Genomic DNA, 22,720 nt, shown 5'->3' with positions numbered 1-22,720 from the left:
CTCTCTACTCTCTCTCTCTCTCTCTCTCTCTCTCTCTCTCTCTCTCATGGGCAAGTCCACTTCTCTACTTTGCATATGTAAAGCTCGACGTTTCCAGGGAGTTCGTGTTGTTTTACAGCAAAGACAATTGCAAGAGTAGAATTTTATGGCCGGACAATGTACATGTTTTATACAGCAGAGAGAGAGAGAGAAGAAGGAAAGAGAAGAAGAAGAAGAAAAAGAGAGAGAGGGCAGGTACTTGAGGCTTCTTCACGAATCAGTGCTCTGTATAATTGTCGTGATTTGTTTCTCATTGGTAAATGTTTTTGACACCAACTCTCTCTCTCTCTCTCTCTCTCTCTCTCAGCTTCTGTTACTCCTATTCTCTGTAATATTAGCTCGCTCGCTCTTTCTCTCACTCTCTCTGTTGAACAGAGCTGTAAATAGATACCTGGTTGCCAGTCGACAGTCGAGGGCAGTGGCGTTCACCAGAAAACTTTAAAAAAATAAATATATGTATAAACTTGAACACAAACTCCAAGAAACTCTTGCAAAATTAAATACAAATTCTAAGGAACTTCCCGTAACTTAGACACATATCCGAAAACATGAACAGAGAGAGAGAGAGAGAGAGAGAGAGAGAGAGAGAGAGAGAGAGAGAAGTGAGTGGTGAGTTCTATCAAACAATTCCTTAAAAATTAAGCTTCTTGCTTGGAAGACAACTGGCCGCCACGAGCGCTCTGAAACAGGAGCCTTATCTGTGGAACTTTTGGGACTTTAACGGGGGAACTTTGTCGCAATTCCTTCTCTTCTCTGTTGTTGGGAAAAGGCAAATTTGTAGGCATTTCAGATGCTGTGTCCTTATTCAATAGAAATTAATTGAAGGGCTTTCTTCTCGTACAATACGTTGGGTCTTAGGCGACGGCCATTAGGTCTTGCTGGAGAAGTCTAATTGCTTTAGTTGAAGTGTTTCTTGCTAGGAATAGGTCCATGAGGGGGTGTTTTTTAATTAAAATATATATAAAAGATATTGCTTTATACCTTAAGTTTTTATTTACACAGTAGAAACTCCAATAAGTGGAATTTGTCTTTTTTTTTTTTTTTTTGCTACGAATAGGTCGAAAGGGGGCGGTGTTTTATTCAGAACATAAAAAACTTTCCTTGCTACTACAGGTTTTTATTGTCTCCAATTAAACTACAATAAGTGGATTTCGTTCTTTTTTTCTTTTTGCTAGGAAGAGGTCATGAGGGGCTGTGTTTCATTTAGAATGTTAACAAACATTCCTTGTATGTTTTTATTTGCACAAAACTACAATTAGTGGATTTCTTTGTCTTTTTCTTATGAATAGGTAGTTGTGCTTTATTTAGGATATTTAAAGCAAATCAAGATACTAGTATGATTTTTATTTACTAAGGAAAACTGCAAAAAAGTGTATGCTTCATTGTCTTTTTTTATTTTGTTAGAATGAGTCCGTAGGGGTGGTTTTTTAATCAAAATATAAAGATATTCCTTGATACAATGTTTTATTTACCATTATTTAAAAGTTCATTTCATTTTGTTTTTTGCCAGGAATAGGTCGTGAGAGGGTGGTGTTTTATGCAGAATAAAAAAAAACATTCCTTGGTACATTAGGCTTTTATTTCCTCAGCAGAAAACGTCATATGTAGACTTGATTTGATGACGAATTAGTTGTGCGTGACAAGTTACACATTGTGGCTCTGATTTCAAATACTTAACCTTGGGACATTCATATGAATTCGGGGATCCCGACTGTTGTCCAGTGTGATCATCAGGTGAAAAGACTGGAGTATGCACAGAGAATATGGTTAGTGTAACAAAGCCCAATATTCAGTTGGCGGCCACGGTAATATGTCAAGGGAGAATGTATTGGAGAGAGAGAGAGAGAGAGAGAGAGAGAGAGAGAGAGAGATAGTATTACAGAAACAGAGACTGATGAAGAGCTTTAAAGAGAGAGGGAGTGAGAGTGAGTACGCCAACAGAAACAAGCGATTTATATTGAACGCCATCAACAAACTGCACCCAAAATATCACTGATAAATGTTGTACTTATTATATTATTTTATTTTCAAAATGAACCGTCAGCAAACTACAAAAGAGGAGATGAAATCAGACTAAGTCTTTCGACGCAGGACTGCCTTATACTACATCATCATCTCCCATAACACCATAACAAAGAAAAGATTATAATGCAAATAAAATGAATAATAAAGTACGTCCATTTGAAAAAGAACCCCGTGACGTCATAACCGTTAGCTCAATAGCTTGATAAAGACGATATTAAAGATTCGGACGGCACGAAATTATTACAATTCGGACGATTGGCCCGACATTATTACCTCTTTTGGATGCAGAGAGAGAGAGAGACAGAAGTAATTGTGTGGAGGTAGAGAGGCCCGTCATTGCATTTGCTGCTAGTTGGAGGTGGGAGGTCCTCATTTATAAAATTGTACATTTAAGATATTTAGCTGATGTTCCTGTGATGTCTACACTATGTTGATGTGGGAGGGAAGGGGCGAACAGTACAATCATTATTTTGAACATTTGTTTAATGACTTCACTTGTGTTGTTTTCAGTCGGGCCGAACTTAACCAAATAGACAGTTGCTTGATTAAAAACTCTTTTTTAAAATTATATACCTCAGTATATATATATATATATATTATATAATATGTATATATATATATAATATATATAATATGTATGTATATGTATATGTATATATGTATAATATATAATAATAATATATATATATATATATTATATAAATAAATATATATATAATATAATATATATGTATATATATATATATATACTCACATATATATATACATATATATATACATATATATATACATATATATATATATATATATATATATATATATATATATATATATATATATATATATATATATATATATACAGTATATATATATATACATATATGCATATATACATATATACATATACTATTCTGTACATATATACATACATATATATATATATATGTATATATATATATAATTTATATATATATATATAGATATACACTGTATATTGCTCTAATGTAAATGAATTCTGGAGTCGTGAAACATTATTATGACCTTAAAACTCAGAAAACTATTTCCGTTTCCCTACGAGGAAATTATGGTAATAGATGGCCAAGTTTTTTTTTTTCTTGTGCGGGCAAACTTGCCTAAATATCGGAGCGAGGCCGTAGGTGCTAGGTTTGGGTACTTTTAGGGGGGGAAAGGGCGTGTACTTAAGGTAATTTGCTCTTACGTGTGCGCATACACTCAGAAACCTTGGGCCCTCAACTGTAACTCTCTCTCTCTCTCTCTCTCTCTCTCTCTCTCTCTCTCTCTCTCTCTCTCTCTCCCTCTCTCTCTCTCTCTCTAAGCAGTCAGTTTCCTCTTTCTCTCTCTCTTGAAATAAGCTATCATTTCCTCTCTCTCTCTCTATCTATCTCTCGCTCTCTCTCATTCGATCGAGTAGGAAACTCTTATCATAAATCCAAAGGTAATTTCGGAAGCTCCATTCCTTATTTTGTTGCTCATTCGTTATTTGTCTTTCTCCTCTTAAGCTTATTCATAATCTCTTGGCAAAGCAGTTTCTCCTCCGTCGGCATCTGCATCTAATTGGAATAATATTTGTTTTGTCTTTCTGGATGAACGTAAGTTGTTCAAAATCAGAGCTCCCTCCGGAGCAGTGGACTTGGTCGTGTAATGGAGGTTCTCCTTAGGGACTAGCATTTTGATGGGGTCATTTTCTTAATTTCCATCCATTAAATTCTTTGATGATCGGGTGTTGGAGGTTAATGCTTTATGAGCACGGTGAACTGTCATCTTTTTTGTAAGTGTTGTTTTGGTCTGAAAAATTTTGTATCAAACACGAAGCTTGAGAGACGGTATAGTGAAATTTTATATATTAAATAAGGACGGTGCAAAAATGATTTTATATGCACAGGAGGCACAACATCTGTTTCCCAAAGAGGCTTCAGCGGATGGTACTGTTTGGTCTCTCTTTTTTTCATTCTTCCAATGGTAACCTTCTGAAAACGACGCTTAGAACGATAAGATGATGATTCACTTCCCATTACTCAGAGAGAGAGAGAGAGAGAGGCGGGGGGGGAGCATACAAATAATTATAACAGCTCAGTGACAGCAGGGGCCTTTCGGTTCAGTTCTCGTCATCCTTAGAGTGTTGATGACACACATACTGCATAACAGGCTAGCAGAGACATACATAATTTTCTGTCATTGCTGGGCATTGGAACGATACTAGAATGATTAAATAAAGGTTCAAATAAAAAAAAGTAATTTTGACAAACGGAACGAATGAGCATCAGAGGAGGTCAGTAAAACAAAATATCTGGCGAATCAGCAACATAGGCCTAGCTTCAGTGGTCCAGGCTTCATGTTCTAGCGGGAAACAGTGTTAAAGGTTATTTTCAAGTTTACGGACGTACTGTAGATATTACTTTGGTATCATAGTAAAGCCATTTGTATATGCATGCAACGGAACTGTTCATAGAATAAACTTGGATGATAAGAAAATATTGTGATCTGAACAGTTTGTAGGCATAGTCTAAGTGTGCCTGGGGCTATTTAGTGAGATGAATCATAATTACGGAAAACTCATCCTTCTGTTTCTGTGTTAGACCTGATAAGATTCCTGATACAAGTTCGTTCCTTTGTGTGTTTGTGTTAGTACTGTATTATCGATACAAATCGGTGGCACTTTCATTACTTTTACTGTACCTTTGCTGATATTTTCTCTTCCATCTTATTTTCCACCGCCTGACAATTGCGCCTACAGGCAATCACAGTGAGGTGAGTTTGGCCTAACCTTATATTCTCCCATTCCATTCTCTCTCTCTCTCTCTCTTCTCTCTCTCTCTCTCTCTCTCTCTCACACACACACACACACACACACACACACAGTCATTGGTCAATAGCTACACGCACGCGCGATGCACGTAAAGTGTATGAACATAATTAAAGAAGAGTAATGTATTCATGGTTTATAATCTAAGCCAAGTATTTTTGAATCTACAGTAGTTTTCAAATACTTGTTATTATAGATGCATTGGTATTCCCCTCATCGCTGTCACGTAGGGTGATTGAATATTAAGAGAATATTCATTTAATGAATATTTTGATTTTCGATTGAATATTCACTGAATATTCCCCGTTCATACTTGATTCGTTGAACTTTCATGAACGAAAGTAATTCTTTAGACTCTCTAATAAAAGTGTTTCAGTTCGTTATTGACAAAATGGTGTTATATCAATTTTTTTTAATGTGTTACATATATTATATATGTAATTGTTTTTAATTTAATGGAAGCTCCCATTTATTACTTATAAAAGTGGCTTATGTTTTAATTAACTGTTTTTATAAATAAAAAATATTTTAGTAATTTTAGAAATTCATATTTATTAGTATCTGGTATCATCCTTGTTAAGGGTTGCAGTCACATGAAGTAAGAAATATAAGCACTCCATGGAGGTAAATAGGGAATACATGTAAGCACTCGAGGCAGTCTCTGAGAGGTATTTCTAAAAGGGATTCTATCACTATTCTGCCACTCTCTGTAAAGGTCACTGAAATCATGGGATGTCAGACCAGCAATCGGAATTGTTAACCCTCAGCTTTAAGTCTGAGTAAGTTCTGAGGCTTAATGGGCTCTGCTTCCAAAAGATGCCTGTGAATATAATTGAGGACTCTGATTTAGCTAGCATGGCACTACTGGACACGAGGACATTTAAGTTAGAATTGTTAACTTTGATGTTAAATTGAGTTTGTATTGTCATTGCACGGGCTCTGCTTCCCAAAAGACGCCTGTGAATATAATTTAGGGACTTTGATTTAGCTGAAAGAAGTGGCATTACTTGGCACAAGTGCTGCTATTGTTAGGGAATTGTTAATCTTTTGATGTTAGATTGAATTTTGTCATTGCACGGTGTCTGCTTCCAAAGCAGACCTTTGGCCTAAAATTATATATTCCTTTTCCATCTCTGTGGACTAATATTTATAGACTTGACCAAATGTGCTTTTAAATCATTGGTTTTTTAGCAAGAAAATTTAAAGTCTAGTAAAGCTTTTGGGCTGAATTGATAGAAAATATCAAAATGAAAGTATTTGTCTCAGATAGGCCCATTTTGGAAAGCTTCAAGTTTTATTAAAGTTTCCAATGAATATATTCTATCTCTCACGCCAAGAATTTTAAAAATCTTAGTGAATTTATTTATTGATGTATTTTTATAAGGAAGTTAACAAGTACTGAAAGATAAAGCTTACTCGTATATTATACTAGAATGATAGAGTGTCATTTATATTAATGTTGATTTTCGTTTATTCCAGGTTACCTGGTGGTCTGGAGGTTCATTCAACCGTCGAAAAGGTAAAGTGACGAATTTATGATATTCTTTAGAGATTGTGTTCAAATACACATTCATATATGCACATGAATGTTGGTATGAATGTGTATGTATAATTTGTACTGTTTATATGTCTAGCCTTTAAATATGGACTCTCTCTCTCTCTCTCTCTCTCTCTCTCTCTCTCTCTCTCTCTAAGTCCTAGGGAAGCCACCTACCCCCCTCCCTAATCCATAGGAGATCATTTCCCCAGCACTCTTCTAGTATATTCCCGAAGTCTCTCATTAGCTCAGAGAGAGAGAGAGAGAGAGAGAGAGAGAGAGAGAGAGAGAGAGAGAGAATGATTGTCTCGTTCAACCACGGGGACAGACGAGAGATGGCATAAGGCCTAGAATGATAATGAATGGGTGAACTGGGGGGGAGGGGGGGCGATGAGGGGGTGGGCCTTTATAGAGGAGCCAGGGTGCGGATTTGGTTGTCAAGGGTTACTGAAGGTTCTTTGCAACGTCCCGTCCTTGGGCCCCTGGCTGCTGCAACCCCTTTCATTCCTTTGCTGTACCTCCGTTCATATTCTATCTCTTGCATCGTACTTATTCCACACTCTTCTGATAATTGTTTCATAGCGCAGCTGAAAAAGTTTTCATTCTGTTAAACCTTTCAAACCACCTTTACTCGCAATTTCCGTTTCACAGCTGAGTGGCCTCATAGGTCCCAGCGCTTGGCCTCTGGCCAAAGTTTTATATTCCAATTCCTGTTCCAAAAAATGAGGTTTAACGTTGGCGGAGGTTTGCGCTTCCGGGGTCCATTTTATTTAATTGATTTGGTATCACTTTGGAATTAGAAGTAACTGATGCTTTGCCTACAAAAGCGTTCTTGTTCCACCTCGTTTGCATCCAGGAGGACGGAGTGGAAGGCGGCGGCGGAGGAGGAGGGAAGGAAATGGCGCTTAAATCAGACCTGGATTTTGATTGATGGGCTGACACGGCCTCTCTCTCTCTCTCTCTCTCTCTCTCTCTCTCTCTGATGTAACATGCATATAGCTTTTAAGTGATAGTAGATAATATTCATTTCAGTAACAATAAGAACTCTCTCTCTCTCTCTCTCTCTCTCTCCTGCTTTTTCTCTGCAGAGCTTATGATGGAGTTCTCACGCCTACTTCTTGTTTATGTACAATTTTGCTTTAATTTTTTAATATATATATATATATATATATATATATATATATATATATATATTTATACATACTGTATATTATATATATATATATATATATATATATATATATATATATATATATATATATATATATATATATATATGTGTGTGTGTGTGTGTGTGCATGTGTACACAAAGTATGATGTCATACGGTTTTAATCTTATGAATATTAATGTAAAATAATATATATTAATATAATACACATCTAATCCTTATTCCCTTGCTCCCGAATTCATATCTTGCAGCCGAGTTTTGGGGGGGGGGCGTTTGCCATTTTTACGGTCGTAATACTCAGCCCCCTTCCTCCTCCTCCCCCGCGCCCCAAGCAATGGTCCCCTCGTTTTTATGGGCTGTGCAGCGTCCCTTTATGTCCTCGTTATGCACAACATTGCCTTCGTGTTGTTTTCCTTTTTTGTCGCTGCTTTACGAGACGAGGAAAAGTTTAGGTTTTTTTTTTCACGGAGCTGCGATTTGGGAGGTTCTAATGTTGGCTGCGCTCTTGAAAGCAGGGGCGGGGGCGGTATTAAGGACCTGTTGTTTGTCCGGCAGAAATATTCTACAACCTCACTCGGCGAGCTGTAACACCTTTTGGTTGTAGCCAAGTTAAAAATCATAGTAAATTGTTTAGTCTTAAGGCCAGCTTGATGTTAATTCCACGAGAGAAGAAGCAAAGATGGAATACTGTCCGGGTGAAAAGTTTTTCTGTTCCGGAGACGGTTTAGACGAAAACCATTCGTTAGATAAACGAGTTATTGAAATAATGTTTATCTCTTTATTTATGCACTTATTTATTTTTTTCATGCTTTTATCTTTAGGAAAATACACCAGCTAACGTAAGGACGGAAAAGATCGATTATGATGCTGAATCTGGACGGTAAATTTAGCTTAGGCGTAAACAAAAGGCTTCCATAGCGTGCCAATAAGCTCCGCTTGTCTGACCGAAATTGTGTTCATTCGACTGACAGTTTCATCGCGTTCTGTTGCCGTGTCTAACGTTTTAAAGCATTTTTTCCCACGAGAGACGGGTTGTTCATGTTTACTGGCGCTTATTGTGACAAAGGAGACTTTTGCGACTTTGGAGCCGAACTTTTCCATAAAAAACAAATGTAATCGTTGTTGAATTGATATATTGCAGCCGTGAATATTCGGCTTCGTGAACGGGTGAAAAACATCTGAATGAGGCGCATGTTGTGTGCAGCGCGTAACAAAGGCCTATTCCGGTGAGATTGTTCCTGAACAAAGTGGTAGGCCTATTGTTTGCCAGAGTCGTATAATGAATTGTTGCAGAATTATAATGTTTCTGAACTGGAATCTTCATTGAGTGCGCAAGCTAAGATTGATCGTTGAACAAAACTTATTTTTGTACCAGTCTTTACGATTGGCAGGTCAGTTTCTTGTAAGATTCGTATAATGAGCAATTTTAGTTAGGATGTTTCTGAATTGGGAACTTCATTGAGTGAGCAACGCATAAACTGGGCCTATACAGATCATTGTTCTTTGAACTAAGTGTACTTTTGTAGCAGTGTTGACAAGTGGTAGTCCTTTTGCTTGGAGATTCGTAAAGTGAAATAATTTTATTGATTGTGATAAGCTTTGAACTGAATCTTATTGGGACCATGAATGACGTCACACGTAAATAAAGAACCCCTTCAAATTATTTAAGGAGCGATTCCTATCAATACGAGAATGACTGTTCTTAAATATGCATTTTTAATTATATCTGTACAATGGTTATCGTTAACTATTACTTAAGGAAAATAATATGGGTATTAATTGTCAGTCAGTAAGATGGTGGGGCTGAGGGGCGGCAATGCCCTAACATCAACATTTCACTGCCAGGGCTAGACTCTATGCTTTGTCTACAAGGTCGTCATACTTTAAAGACTTGAAACCTCTGCAGTTGAATAGTCTAAGTAGGCTGGAATTATATTATTATTTTATTATGAATTAGGCTAATTATATTAATTAGATAATCTAGGCCTATCAGTCAGAGCACTTGACGTTACTTATGCTTATCTGTCATGTTACAACGAAAGAGAGAAATATTAAGAAACGAGGAAAGAAATTGCAGAGTTGTAGATGGAGGAGAAACGCTCAAAGACTCTTAAGAGAGATTCAAAAGTTCAGCGTAACCGAAAACTACGTTTAGTTTCGGTCCATTTCATCTAGTTTAGTTTAGTTTTACGTCCTCGTTTTCGGTCGAAGCAACGAGGCTCTTTTGTTTGAGAGAAGGGAAGGAGGTCTTTGGTCTTTATTCATTTTTACACTACTGTTCATTTCAGTTACTAGAACTTCTTGGGTTGCTCCTACATTATAATTTATATTTTTCTTGCAAAACTTATCAAAACAAAAAAATTTCATCTCAATACATGACCTTCGCAAATGCTTAATAACAGAGAAAATAATTATTCAAATTACGACTTAAAAGGTATGACAATGCTGCCCCCACCCTCCTCCATAGCTGACACGGCAAAATTGTAACCAGTAAACACCCCTAGGGTACGTTAGGTTGGTATTTTAGGTTCTTTTAGTGTTTTGATTTCTTAGTTTTTGCATAAAACCTGTGAGTGGTTTTTCATGCAAAAATGGCTAGCTGGAACCTTTCCAAATGGCTGAGTCTTCTGAAAAATGGCTCACTTCTTGCACCTTCTCCATGATCAAGGATTGTATATGACGCCTTTCTGTTCGTTATCTATTCAGCTGAGGAACTGGGATTGATTTGGCTGCTGTGTAGACAATAATTATCGGCTCCTTATTTAAAACCGTCACATGTGCAACAACTCTCTCTCTCTCTCTCTCTCTCTCTGAATCATGCACATGTATAAAACAGTAATAACTGATTATATATATATATATATATATATATATATATATATATATATATATATATATATATATATATATATATATATATATATATATATATATATATATATATATATATATATATATATATATATATATATATATATATATATATATATATATCTATATATATATAAATATATCCAATATTGGGGATGGACAATTGGGCGTATATAATTTAAAATATATTGCAATTTGGTGAGGGTTTGGGCAATTGGGCCTATAGAAACTGATCATGCCTTCACTTTTGCAGTGCAATAATCCATAATAAGTTCAGTGATTAACTTTATGCAAAATCCCTTTGACCTTGGATTTATGCAAATTGGATCGACCCAAAATCCAGCCGGGAGAACGACCACATAGCAATGAATGACCCTTCCATAGGGCGTTTTTGTGTTTCGTCATTATCCACCTGTTATTCATTACGAAAGTCAATAATTAGGAAAATTAAATCTGGGTTTATATTGCTGTTGTAAACTTTTGTTTTGTGGATGTCCCTGGGCTGAAGTGAATGACAGTTTATCTGTGAATATGGTATATTTTGTCATTTATTGTGATAATTCTGATTATGATTATCAGTAAATTGAGAGATGACATTTAACTGAAATTTTCATTGTATTTTTGTCACGAACTATATAATTCTGATTATGATTATCACGGTAACCTGAGCATTGACGTTTTAATGATAAAATATTCATTTTATCGTATCATTATAATGATATTATTTTCGGATTTATCAGTATAATTATTGAGCAGTTATGGATATCATTTATCCACTCTAATTTTAGAAAGCTTTCATGAGTAATCATCCCATGGCAACGACATAGTGATTTCTTCAAAACGGATTTTGTCGTCACGATGTCAAGGTCAAGATGACCTTTCAGGTAAGATCAGTTGACCTTAGGAGTTGTCCTACAGGCACCTGTCACTCTCTAGAGAGAGGAGAGAGAGAACATTCTCTCTCGAATCTCTTCTCTCTCTTTCTCTCTCTTCTCTCTCTGAACAGATATATTTTAATTTACATTTCCGTAGTTATTTTTGAAAATTCTCTCTCTCTCTCTCTCTCTCTCTCTCTCTCTCTCTCTCTCTCTCTCTCTCTCTCTCTCTCTCTCTCTCTCTCTCTCTCTCAGTGGCGTTATAGAACAGTCTTTGCCAAATAATTTGATTTTAGTTCCTTAGGGAATCTCACAACTGTTTCCAGTAATTTACGACCTCCGTCCTGGGAAGGACTCAATTTTACGTTTAAAGGATTACCCCAATCCTAAGGTTGACCAAAGTGGGTGGAAGGAAGGATTGGGATAGATTAGAAATTGAGATAGATTAGTTTAGCTGAAGTCAAAAGCCAGCGGGCTGATAGAGAATGTGGTGTTTGGTATGCAATAAAGAGAGAGAGAGAGAGAGGGTCATGATGAACTAATGAGGTTATTATTTTCAAAATAAAGACATATAATTTAATTTGATAGAATGATTTATACCTCCATATTTCTGATCAACATTCGGGCGTTCCATCAGTGACAGAGAGAGAGAGAGAGAGAGAGAGAGAGAGAGAGAGAGAGAGAGAGAGAGAAATGAATAATCAATGATCATTCATTTGAATCTGACAAAGGTTAATACTACCGGAATACGAGTGCTTTGAAATGGTAGCAAATACAGAGTGGAAATCCACTGACTGTAAATTTGGAGGAGGTAAACATTCTCCTGATGTTCGGTCAGTGCTGTGATTTCCAGTGGGAATATTTAAGGATATTAAATGTTCCATTTTGACACATTTTTGTATTCGTTCTGACTTCTGTATTTTTGTGGGGTTGTTTAAATGTAAAGAGATTTTATCCATCTATTTGCTAGTTGTAAAGAATTTCAGGTATTTCTCTTTTAGGTCTTATTACTAAAGTGAATATGTAATGCATATGTGGTTCATATGTTCTTAGTAATTGTGACTGTGTTATATATATATATATATATATATATATATATATATATATATATATATATATATATATATATATATACATATATATATATATATATATATAAATATATATATATATATATATATATATATATATATAATATATATATATATATATATATATAAAATATATACAAATACAAATATATATATCTATACAAAAAACAAATTCTCTATATCTACTTATAATATCTCGAGTCTCTCGAGTATCTCTCTATTATATATATATATATATCTTTCTCTCTCTCTCTATATCTCTAGTGAAGAAAACAAATTTATTGTTCAACGAGTATTTAGTAACTCTCTCTCTCTCTGATCCTCTGGTGAAAGAAAGAACTGTTCCATAATATTTGCATTTCTCCTCTAGCACCCTCGCTCTTCATTTTCCTCCTGATTCCTTTTTTGTATCCGTCTCCCCTCCTCCTTTTATTCTGGTTCTTCCCTTTCAGTTGGGAAGACTAGGAAGAACTTCTAAGAACTGGGTTTGAAATCGTTATTTTCCAGAAAACTCTGCATCATTTTCCATTCGTATTTCCAACCGTTCTCCAGCTGAAGATATATCACGCGGCAACAATTGAACTGCACCTCTCAACTGTTATACACAAAGAACTACAACTCTTTCATAAGTGTGAGGGGAAGAATCACTAATGGAAGTTAATGAGGGGTCTCATGGCAGGCAATTGGTGTCATCACTCTCTAATGAGCCCTCGTGAACATTCGAGCATCGGTGCACAAATGAGAGAATTGTGATCATTACCTAGAAAGCAACAGAGGGAAAGGACAGCTACTCTAGGTGATGAATGTAAAACGGAGGTTTTGAAGACTTGTAAAGGAATTCCGTGAAATAAATGTTAGTATTTAACGTCAATCAGATTAAATTCCAGTATTCATCACTTTCATGACACTTCGCGGGGCCAAATGAACGATTCTGTATGTCAGAATTCATATACCTCTGCGCATGCGCCAGAATAACATTAAGTCCAAACGTGATATGAACAAGTTTTGTTGATGATGATGATTTTAATTTGACATATGATTTGACTGACTCTCTTTCCTTTCTGAATCTACAAATCTCTGTTATTTTAATTTCTTCTTTTTATTCTTCATCTTTGAAGGTTAAGGTTCTCAGTAACTAGGGAGGAGGAATAATGCAAGACCTTTTTTCCTTTTATATGAAAACAGGACAGTAATGTCACTTATTGAAATCTCACTGGTTTCATTTTGAAATGAAATCATTATTCTCTCTCATTCTTTCAGACCTCCTGATGGCATTTACCCCCTACGGGATTCTGATTTAAATTGGCAGATTTTCAAACTCTTAGAAGAAAACATATAACTGTTTCAACCTTATGCTTTGGAGAATATATGAATATGCATTTGCATTCCATTTCACAATATTTTTTTTATGATAACAGACAAACACACCATCACTCAATCACTTTTCCGTGGGTTTGGGCTCCATTTGTCGCAAATTTCTTATTGCACTGTAAAGGGTAAGCTCCTTTAGCTAAACGTTTGTTGTCAAATGAATGACTGAATAATTAATTGAAGGCGATATGTGAATGCTGCTCCTTTGCATTTCGCTTGACAAGTGAGAGAGATCCAAAACCGCCAGAGACAGTAGACGGTTATTCGGACGTGTTATGTAGTGGCATTCGTTACGCGTTGGTTTTGGAGGTCTCATTCTCTCTTCTCTCTCTCTCTCTTGGCACAAAGTTCTCTCATTGTCTCTCTCTCTCTCTCTGTCATCTCTCTTATTCGAACTCGATTAGATTTTAATGAAGATTCTGAAGGAGATGATTCATTCAATAATTAGAGCAGAAGGCCTCAAAGATTCCATCGGATGTTGAAGTCAAAGTTGGAAACGAAAGTTGAATTTTAACCCCTATTTTTTTTATATTTTATAGGGTAGTAATTAGAATTTTTTTGCTTAAGGCTTCAGCAAAGCCTTGAAAAAAGCAAATCAGGATAAAGCAAGGAGGAGCAAATCTGGGGTCATAGGTAGTTTATCTGATTATAGGAAAGAAAGGAATATAAAATTTAGGTCAAAAGCCAAGCACTATATGGACCTTTTTTTATTGGTCATTCATTTTTTATGATAAAGGAAAATTTGAGTAAAAATGTTTGAAATACTGGGTAACAGGAGGAGGAGAACACCTTTGCAGTTTGCTATGAGACAATTGCAAGGGGAGGGTTGAGAAAGTAAAATGGGGAGAATGAAAATATGAACGGAGGTAGAATAAAATCATTATGAAGGGGTTGCAGCTAGGGGCCGAAAGGGACGTCTGCAAAAAGAATGTTAAGTAACAATGCCTACAGTGCACCACGTGAGTGTTTAAAAGGACAGATCTTAAAACAACTCAATGGAAGGAAATACCAATAATCAGCCTTATTTATGTTTTGGAAGTATATAAACAACCATTTTAATTTCATTTCTGTATATTTTTTATACATTCAGTCAAAACCTCATATAACTTTTCAAAACCTGGTCCCGGACCAGGGAAAATTAATATAAACATCTTGAGCAAATTTTGTTCAAAATACGTGACTGTGGAAAGTCTTATTCTTATTTATTTTGATCTTGAAATCTCGGACAACCACGTCATTAATCAGTCATTGTCTCTTGCGTCGTCTCTGATTGCATTCATTTGTTGCAAGCAAATCACGGAATGAAAGGCAATATTAACATCCTTTAAAAGTAACTTTTGAATCAGGTTCTGTAAAAATGAATGACTGAATAATTAATGAAGCAAGGCAATATGTGCCCAGAGAATGCTTTCTGTTCAATTATAATTTCGAGAGAGATAGTACACAAAACAAATAACCGAATTTATTTGGTGAATCCTATAGATATTATATCGCCATTTTGGTATTTCACTAGAAGATTATTTATCGACAGGCTGGGTGATACGGCATCACACTCCATAAAATAAGGGATAGGGACGCATAACCGTTTAGCTCAATGTTGTTATGTCTATTCAGTTCTGACTTAGATACGTGACTCATGTCATCTGGATGTGAAGGGTTTTATCAACTCGTTGGTTTGATTTTGGAATGGAATATTTTAGGCGTCAGCTGATCCTGAATGATTATGAGAGGAAGAAAGATGAGAGAGAGAGAGAGAGAGAGAGAGAGAGAGAGAGAGAGAGAGAGAGATGAGAGAGAATGAAAGCCTATTTCAAAGGCGAGGCGAGAAAACGTTTGGTTTCTGTCTTTTAAAACTAAAAATTATGCTAATAGATGGCCAAGGTTTGGTGGGGGCAATTTTTGCATAAATTAAATCTCTGGGTCAGTGAAGCATTATTAAGACTTCTTTAACCTCATCAAACTAGTCTCCCCACCAGGAAATTATGGTAATGGACTAGGTTTGGGTAGGGAGCAAACTCCGCCAAAAAAAGTGAGGGGTATACGTATGTAATTTTGCTCTTACGTGGGGTGTGTGCGTGCACATTCAGAAAGTTTGGTCCTCAACTGTAATTCACCTCTCTCTCTCTCTCTCTCTCTCTCTCTCTCTCTCTCTCTCTCTCTCTCTCTCTCTCTAGGATAGGAAACTTTGATCATAAATCCAAAGGTAATTTCGGAAGCTCCATTCTTTATTTTCTTGCTCGATTTCGTTATTTATAAGGGTCTCTTATTTTAGTTTATTCTTTTGACTCTCTTGGGCAAAGGCAATTTCCTCCTCCGTCGGCCTCTGCACCTAAAATTGGAATAATATTTGCGTTTTGTCTTTCTGGATGAACCAAGTTGGTTCTGTAATCTGAGCTCCCCTCCCTCCCAGGCCAGTGGACTTGGTCATAATATAATATAGGGACTAGCATTTTGATGGAGTTCATTTTTTCAACATTTTCATCGTTAATTTATTTGATGATGTCGGATGTTGGAAGATTGGAAGGTTAATGTTTTATGAGCACGGTGAACTGTCATCTTTTTTGAAAGTATTGTTTTGATCTGGAAAACTGTAGATCAAACACGGGGGAGCTTGAGAGACGGAATAGTGAAATTTCATGTATTAAATGAGGGCAGGTGCAAAAATGATTTCATATGCACAGGCACAGACATTTGTTGCCTAAAGAGGCTTCAATGGATGGTACTGTTCAGTCTCTTTTTCATTCTTACGCTAAGAACAAAAATAGGAAGAATAACTTCCGTTACTGAGAGAGAGAGAGAGAGAGAGAAGAGTTTAAGAGAGCTTCAACTGAAAAATGTCCATTCCGTCTAGTGAATATTGGTGGGATATTCAGTGTTTTGAACCCAGTGAGACTGAAGCACTTTTATTAGTTTCATTTTGATTTATATAGAAATATCGTATACTGAATATTTATTTTTAGTATATTTATATTGAATATAATAAACAGATGATATGTGGAAAATTATTAAGTATATCTTAGTTTAACGGCAGTAAGTAATCACCTAAAACTTTTTCCATTAATATTTCGAGGCTGTAGGTCAGTTAGTTATGTCAGTAAATAAGTTTGTGAGTAAGTGAAGAGGTGCTGCCGTTTATTTTTCATAGCTGATTCTACTGACAGTCATACTTGCCATTGTATATTCTCTCTTTCATAGAATTTTTGAGGAATGTGACGTCAGCGATTTTCCCAGGTGCGCCATCGGTGCACTGCTTGTCGCTAATGTTTTCGTTAGATAAGGTTCTTTGCTGCGTCCCTTCGGCCTTGACTAGCTGCAACCCCTTTCCTTCCTTTACTGCATATCCGTTCATATTCTCTCTCCTCCATCTAAATTTGGAAACCTCAACCGTTTCTGATTTGGTTGTTTCATAGTGAAACTGTGAGAAAACTCACCTGCATTAACCACCAGACCTTTCGATAATCTCAATTTTCCATTCAGCGTTGAGTGACCTCGTCAGGTCCCAGCGCTTGGCGTTAAGCCTAAATTTTATGTTCCAATTCCAAAGTAGATTTGGCTGGTCTCCAAAGTTGTGTTGGAAAACATTTCTGAAATGATTAACTGTGAGTCTGATGATTGCCTTCATTACTGCTGTCATCGTCTGTTTTTGATGACCTTTGTAATGTTAGGAAAGAAAATATAGAAAGTACAGCTTTTGTTCTTGGTCGACGGAACTGTGCCCACTGACATCACCTTCCTTGAAATAAAGAGAAATTCTCAAGATTTAATTTAACTATAAAATTTGTCTAATCTTCTGTCAAGAAGCCAAATCTTGTGCTGCATTTCTTTCCTTCCTTCCTTCCTTCCTTCCTTCCTTCCTTCCTTCCTTTCCTTCCTTCCTTCCTTCCTTCCTTCTTTGGGAGCAAGAGCCTCTCCTCCATTTTCCACTGAAAATTGGCCACTTTTTCTTTTACAGGACGTCGTCAGTTGAAATTCATAGTTGGTGTTGAAAGTTAGAGAACTTATTTCTTGATGGAAATTCATCTCTCTCTATAATGTGAAATTCTCTCTCTCTCTCTCTCTAACCTCTCTCTCTCTCTCTCTCTCCTTCCCCTTGCTCCTTCTATCAGATCACTTGAAACAGACACATCAAATTTAATTCTCAACTTCACTCCCTCATTCATGAGGGACCTTTTTCACCAGAAGTGCAATTTCTCCTCGAGGGCCTAAAGCAACTGATGTCATTTTCAGCCTGTTATAGTTATAGTGTGCATAAATATTGCAGACAAAGTGGACAAACTGAATATGAGCGGAAATGTTATATCAGACAAAGGCGAATAAAATAAGGCTCAACCAGACAAATTTGAATTTGATGAATAAAGGTTATATGAATATGAATATTATATTAAGCATTGAACAAAGTGAATATGAATATTATATTAAGCAGACAAACTGAATATGATGAATATTATATTAAGCAAAGTGAATATGAATATTATATTAAGCAGACAAACTGAATAACCTTTTTTTGTATTTAAAGTAGGATGCTAACGTTGGCCAACTCCATTTTGGAAACCATAGACAGGATCAACCTCACTTTTACATTTTTTGTTGCATTTTAGGATTAGCCAGGTGTTTCCCTATGGGATTACCCTACAGAAGTCCTGTTGCTTTTGAGGTTTTGTGTCTGAGGGCCAGGCCATTAATTCCTCTGGGATTTTGTAATCTCATTTTCATCAAAGTCAGTTTGATCATTTTGGCTGTTAGGTAGTAAATTGCATATGGAATGTAAACTGGGTCATTCTGTATTATTTGCCTGGACAATACAGTACCTGTGTTTATGAGAGAGAGAGAGAGAGAGAGAGAGAGGAGGGAAGAGAGAGAGCAAATCTTCTTAAAAATCTTCTAATTAACATAGCAAGTTTGAATTTATGTTCCTAAAACTAAATAGTGAATTATTGGCGATATGATCAGTTGACTGTGGTTGGTTGCAGCCTGCGCTGTAAGCGACTAGTTCTCCATACGAATTGTTTAGGATGAGACTTCTTGTTTTTTATAGTCATATATATATATATATATATATATATATATATATATATATATATAAATATATATATATATATATATTATATAATATATATATATATATATATATATATATATATATATATATATATATATATATATATATATATATAATATATATATATATATATATGATATCCTATATATGACCTCTATGATTTATTAGACACCATTTTCATTCAGGCATCAGCTAAGCAAAACCTTGACTGATCCTCATTTGCAGTCTTACAACCTTATTCTTCTTTTCGTTCTTCTTAAATATTTTTAAGTGAAATGGTTTATTTATTTCCTTTTAAGGTGAGATTTTATATTTTATTTTTAAATTCTTTTGTGTCATTTAATTTACCCGATTTCCTTTTCCTTTCTTATTTATCCTTTGATCTGTGTTTTATGTCCCCCGTTCGTCTTTTTCTCTCATTCCCTCTTTCATTCTTGGCTTCCTTTGAGCTTTTTGTGCTCTCTCTCTCTCTCTCTCTCTCTCTCTCTCTCTCTCTCTCTCTCTCTCTCTCTCTCTCTCTCTCTCTCTCTCTCTCTCTCTCTCTTCCTGGTCTACAGCACACCACTTGAAACAGAAACATCAAATCTAATTCTCTCATTCACTTCCTCATTCTTATAAAAACCAAAGGTTAAAAAACAGACGAACGGGAACAAAGAGAACAAAAGAACAAAAAGACAGCCATGGAAGAAACAAAAGGATGGAAACAAAAGAAAGGGTTGACACTTTTACTCTTAATGCTTGCTTTAAAAACTGCACACTCTTGTTCGTGATCAAAGGTTTTAGTTCCACAGAGGAAAAGGACTTATTTTGACAGTTGTCAAAAAATTCAATATACTATTACTACTATTATTACTATTATTATTATTATTATTAAATTATTATTATTATTTTATTATTATTATTATTATTATTATTAAATCTTTAATCTCCTTTTGATAATTTCTTTTTTATCTTCCTTTTTTTAATTAAAAGTTAAATACCTTAGTTTTACTTTAAATTTCCTGAGCTGTTTAATTTTTTCTTATTTTAATAAAGTGATTTACTCATTCTCATTTGAATATTATATCTATTTTAACTTTTATTCTGGTGAAATTCCTATCCATTTGAAATATCTTTTCTTTCTTTTTTTTTATCTTTCTATTTCATTCAGAGAAAATTGAACTCTAATAACGATTAAAGATATTAAATTTCTTTCTTTTTCTCTCGAGATGATTGACTGCAAACTTCATTGCTTCTTTTTAAGTCATCAAAATACCGTCTCTTCGGAGTTTGGGAGGGGGCGGAATTTGGAAAATAAGTTGTCCCTGAAGTGATGTTTGATATATCGTACTAACAACCTCTCTCTCTCTCTTTCTTGTATTCTCTCTCTCTCTCTCTCTCTCTCTCTCTCTCTCTCTCTCTGTGATATTCAGTTTCTGTCTTTTCCTCTCGAGATGATTTGCTCTTAATTCACAGTTAGAAGATTTTTCTCTCTCTCTCTCTCTCTCTCTCTCTCTCTCTCTCTCTCTCTCTCTCTCTCTCTCTCTCTCTCTCTCTCTCCTCCTCGAAAATATCATAAAACAAAATATTGTCAGCTTCTTTGGCTATCGTAACTGAGACTTTTAGGGGTCCAGGGTCAGTTTTTCTTGGGAGGCCAGAGAGAGAGAGAGAGAGAGAGGAGAGAGAGAGAGAGAGAGAGAGAGAGAGATATGCTTAGAATTTAGACTGGTTCTCTCGGTCTCCATTTTAGTCCTGAGAATGACTTCCATCTTAACTGCACAAGTCATAAAGTGCCTTCCCTCTCTCCCTGTCCCCGTCTGAAGTTTGTTTACACCGTCCGTTTGTTTTTCGTCCGTTTTAGTTTAGTTGTTTCATTCCCTCTGACAAAACCTCAGTACACAATCAAAGACACATCATTTTTATTAATTTAAAAAGAAGGAAATGTTAGTTACTTTTTCTTTGTTTTGTTTTCTTTCCCTTTTCATTTATTATTTTAACTTTTTTGTGAACTCTCGTGATCAAAATTCACAAAAATAATATTTTTAATGCCTTTTTAAATTATATTTTTGATTTCAAAACGTGTTGATTATTTTTAATGTTAAAAGATTCTAATAGAGAAAGAGAAATAAAAGAATATTTTTATGTTATAAAGTTTCTAATATTGTAAGAGAAATAAAAATATATGAACAGTGAAATTTTTTGGGGGGAAAACATCAAATTAAGACCTTAATGAAGATGAAGAGAAGATGATGAGACTAATTATGAAATAAGGGACTAGGAAAATAATCTTCTTTTATCTGAAGACTTCAGGTGACCTGACACCTTCTTCAGAAGGAACTTTTGGGAAGACCTTCCTGGTAATCTCGTGAAGACATTTGGAGATTATCTGCTCACTCATTTGTATCCCTCTGATGTCCAGATTTTATTATTTCCAGAGAGAGAGAGAGAGAGAGTTAAAAGATTCTCAAGAGAGATAATAACAGAGAGAGTCTGGGATCACGCTTTCTGTTAAAATGTTCTCAACGCGTTACAAAAATCCTTCCTCAGAGCAAAGAGCAGAGAGGAGAGAGAGAGAGAGAGACATTATAGGTTTGACTCTTTCTGTCTATGACTTTGAGCATCAGATGAACAAAAATCCTTCCTCTGGCAATTTCTTGCCCTGCGATCAGACAGACAGACACACTGGAGGAAATGGCTTCATTCATATCCTGTTTCTTTGTTGACAGTGTTTGATTCTTAGGCCATTTTTCTGTGAGAGGAGCCATTAACGTTCTCATATCGATCAAATGGTGTTCATGTTAATTTGGACCAATTTATCAAGGTCAGTATCTTTTACAGGAACGTCTTTCATTTGGGTTTTTGTCTGATTGCCCCCCTGCCTCCCATAGCAACCTGTTGTATTCTAGCCTCCCAAAACCCCATTTTCCCTGCATGTCCTGTCCACTGCAGCCTTTGAATTCAACGAAAGTTTGTGATCTGTGGTTGACTGTCACAGTTTTATATCTGAGAATCTTTCTCCAGCATAGTTCTCTTCATCAGATTCAGGTCCTGAGAGACAGAATGTTGACATTTTATAAATAGGATAGGAAGGGAATTTGGATAATATTTTCATGCACAAACTCTCGTCATTTGCTACTTGTACGTTAGTGCTGAGCGCTCTGAGCACTTTCCTCTCCTCCTGAAGGGGATGTAATGTCTTCTGGCCGTCACCTGGTGCAGCTAAATCATGTAAGAACGGTTCGTGTATTGCAGCTGTCAGCATTAAAATTCAGCCCCTCTTCTAGAATTGCTGACGTCTTTTAAGGAGTTTCTGTGATGTCAGCTAACAGGATTAGTTCTCTCTCTCTCTCTCTCTCTCTCTCTCTCTCTCTCTCTCTCTCTCTCTCTCTCTCTCTGCGATTTGTTGAAAATGTTTTGAGAAATTTTTTCTTCCATTATTCATAATTTTTTCTCTGCTACAGATCTCTCTACTACCCCTCTGCATCGCACAATTCTGGCCCTGTCTTCCTAATCCACCTGATTCCCTCTACACTTATCAACCTCTAGCCACCTCCTCCACCACACATTACACTACTTCTAACTGATATTAATCTTCTTTAAGTCACTGCTTTTACTCTTACGACTTTACCCATCTCACCCTCTTCCCATCCAGTTTTAATAATAATAATAATAATAATAATATAATAATAATAATAATAGTAATAATGCTTTATGATGAATAAATATTAACGAAAGATTTTTATTTCTTCATACTAAGCCTACATAATAATAATAATAATAATAATAATAATAATAATAATAATAATAATAATAATAATAATAATAACAAATAATAATAATAATAATAATAGTTTTAGAATGAATAAATATTAGACTAAAA

This window comes from Macrobrachium rosenbergii, chromosome 45 (assembly GCF_040412425.1).
Source record: "Macrobrachium rosenbergii isolate ZJJX-2024 chromosome 45, ASM4041242v1, whole genome shotgun sequence".
In the NCBI taxonomy this organism is placed as follows: Eukaryota; Metazoa; Arthropoda; class Malacostraca; order Decapoda; family Palaemonidae; genus Macrobrachium; species Macrobrachium rosenbergii.
The sequence above is the reverse complement of the archived record's forward strand: the minus strand, read 5'-3'. Positions refer to the sequence as shown.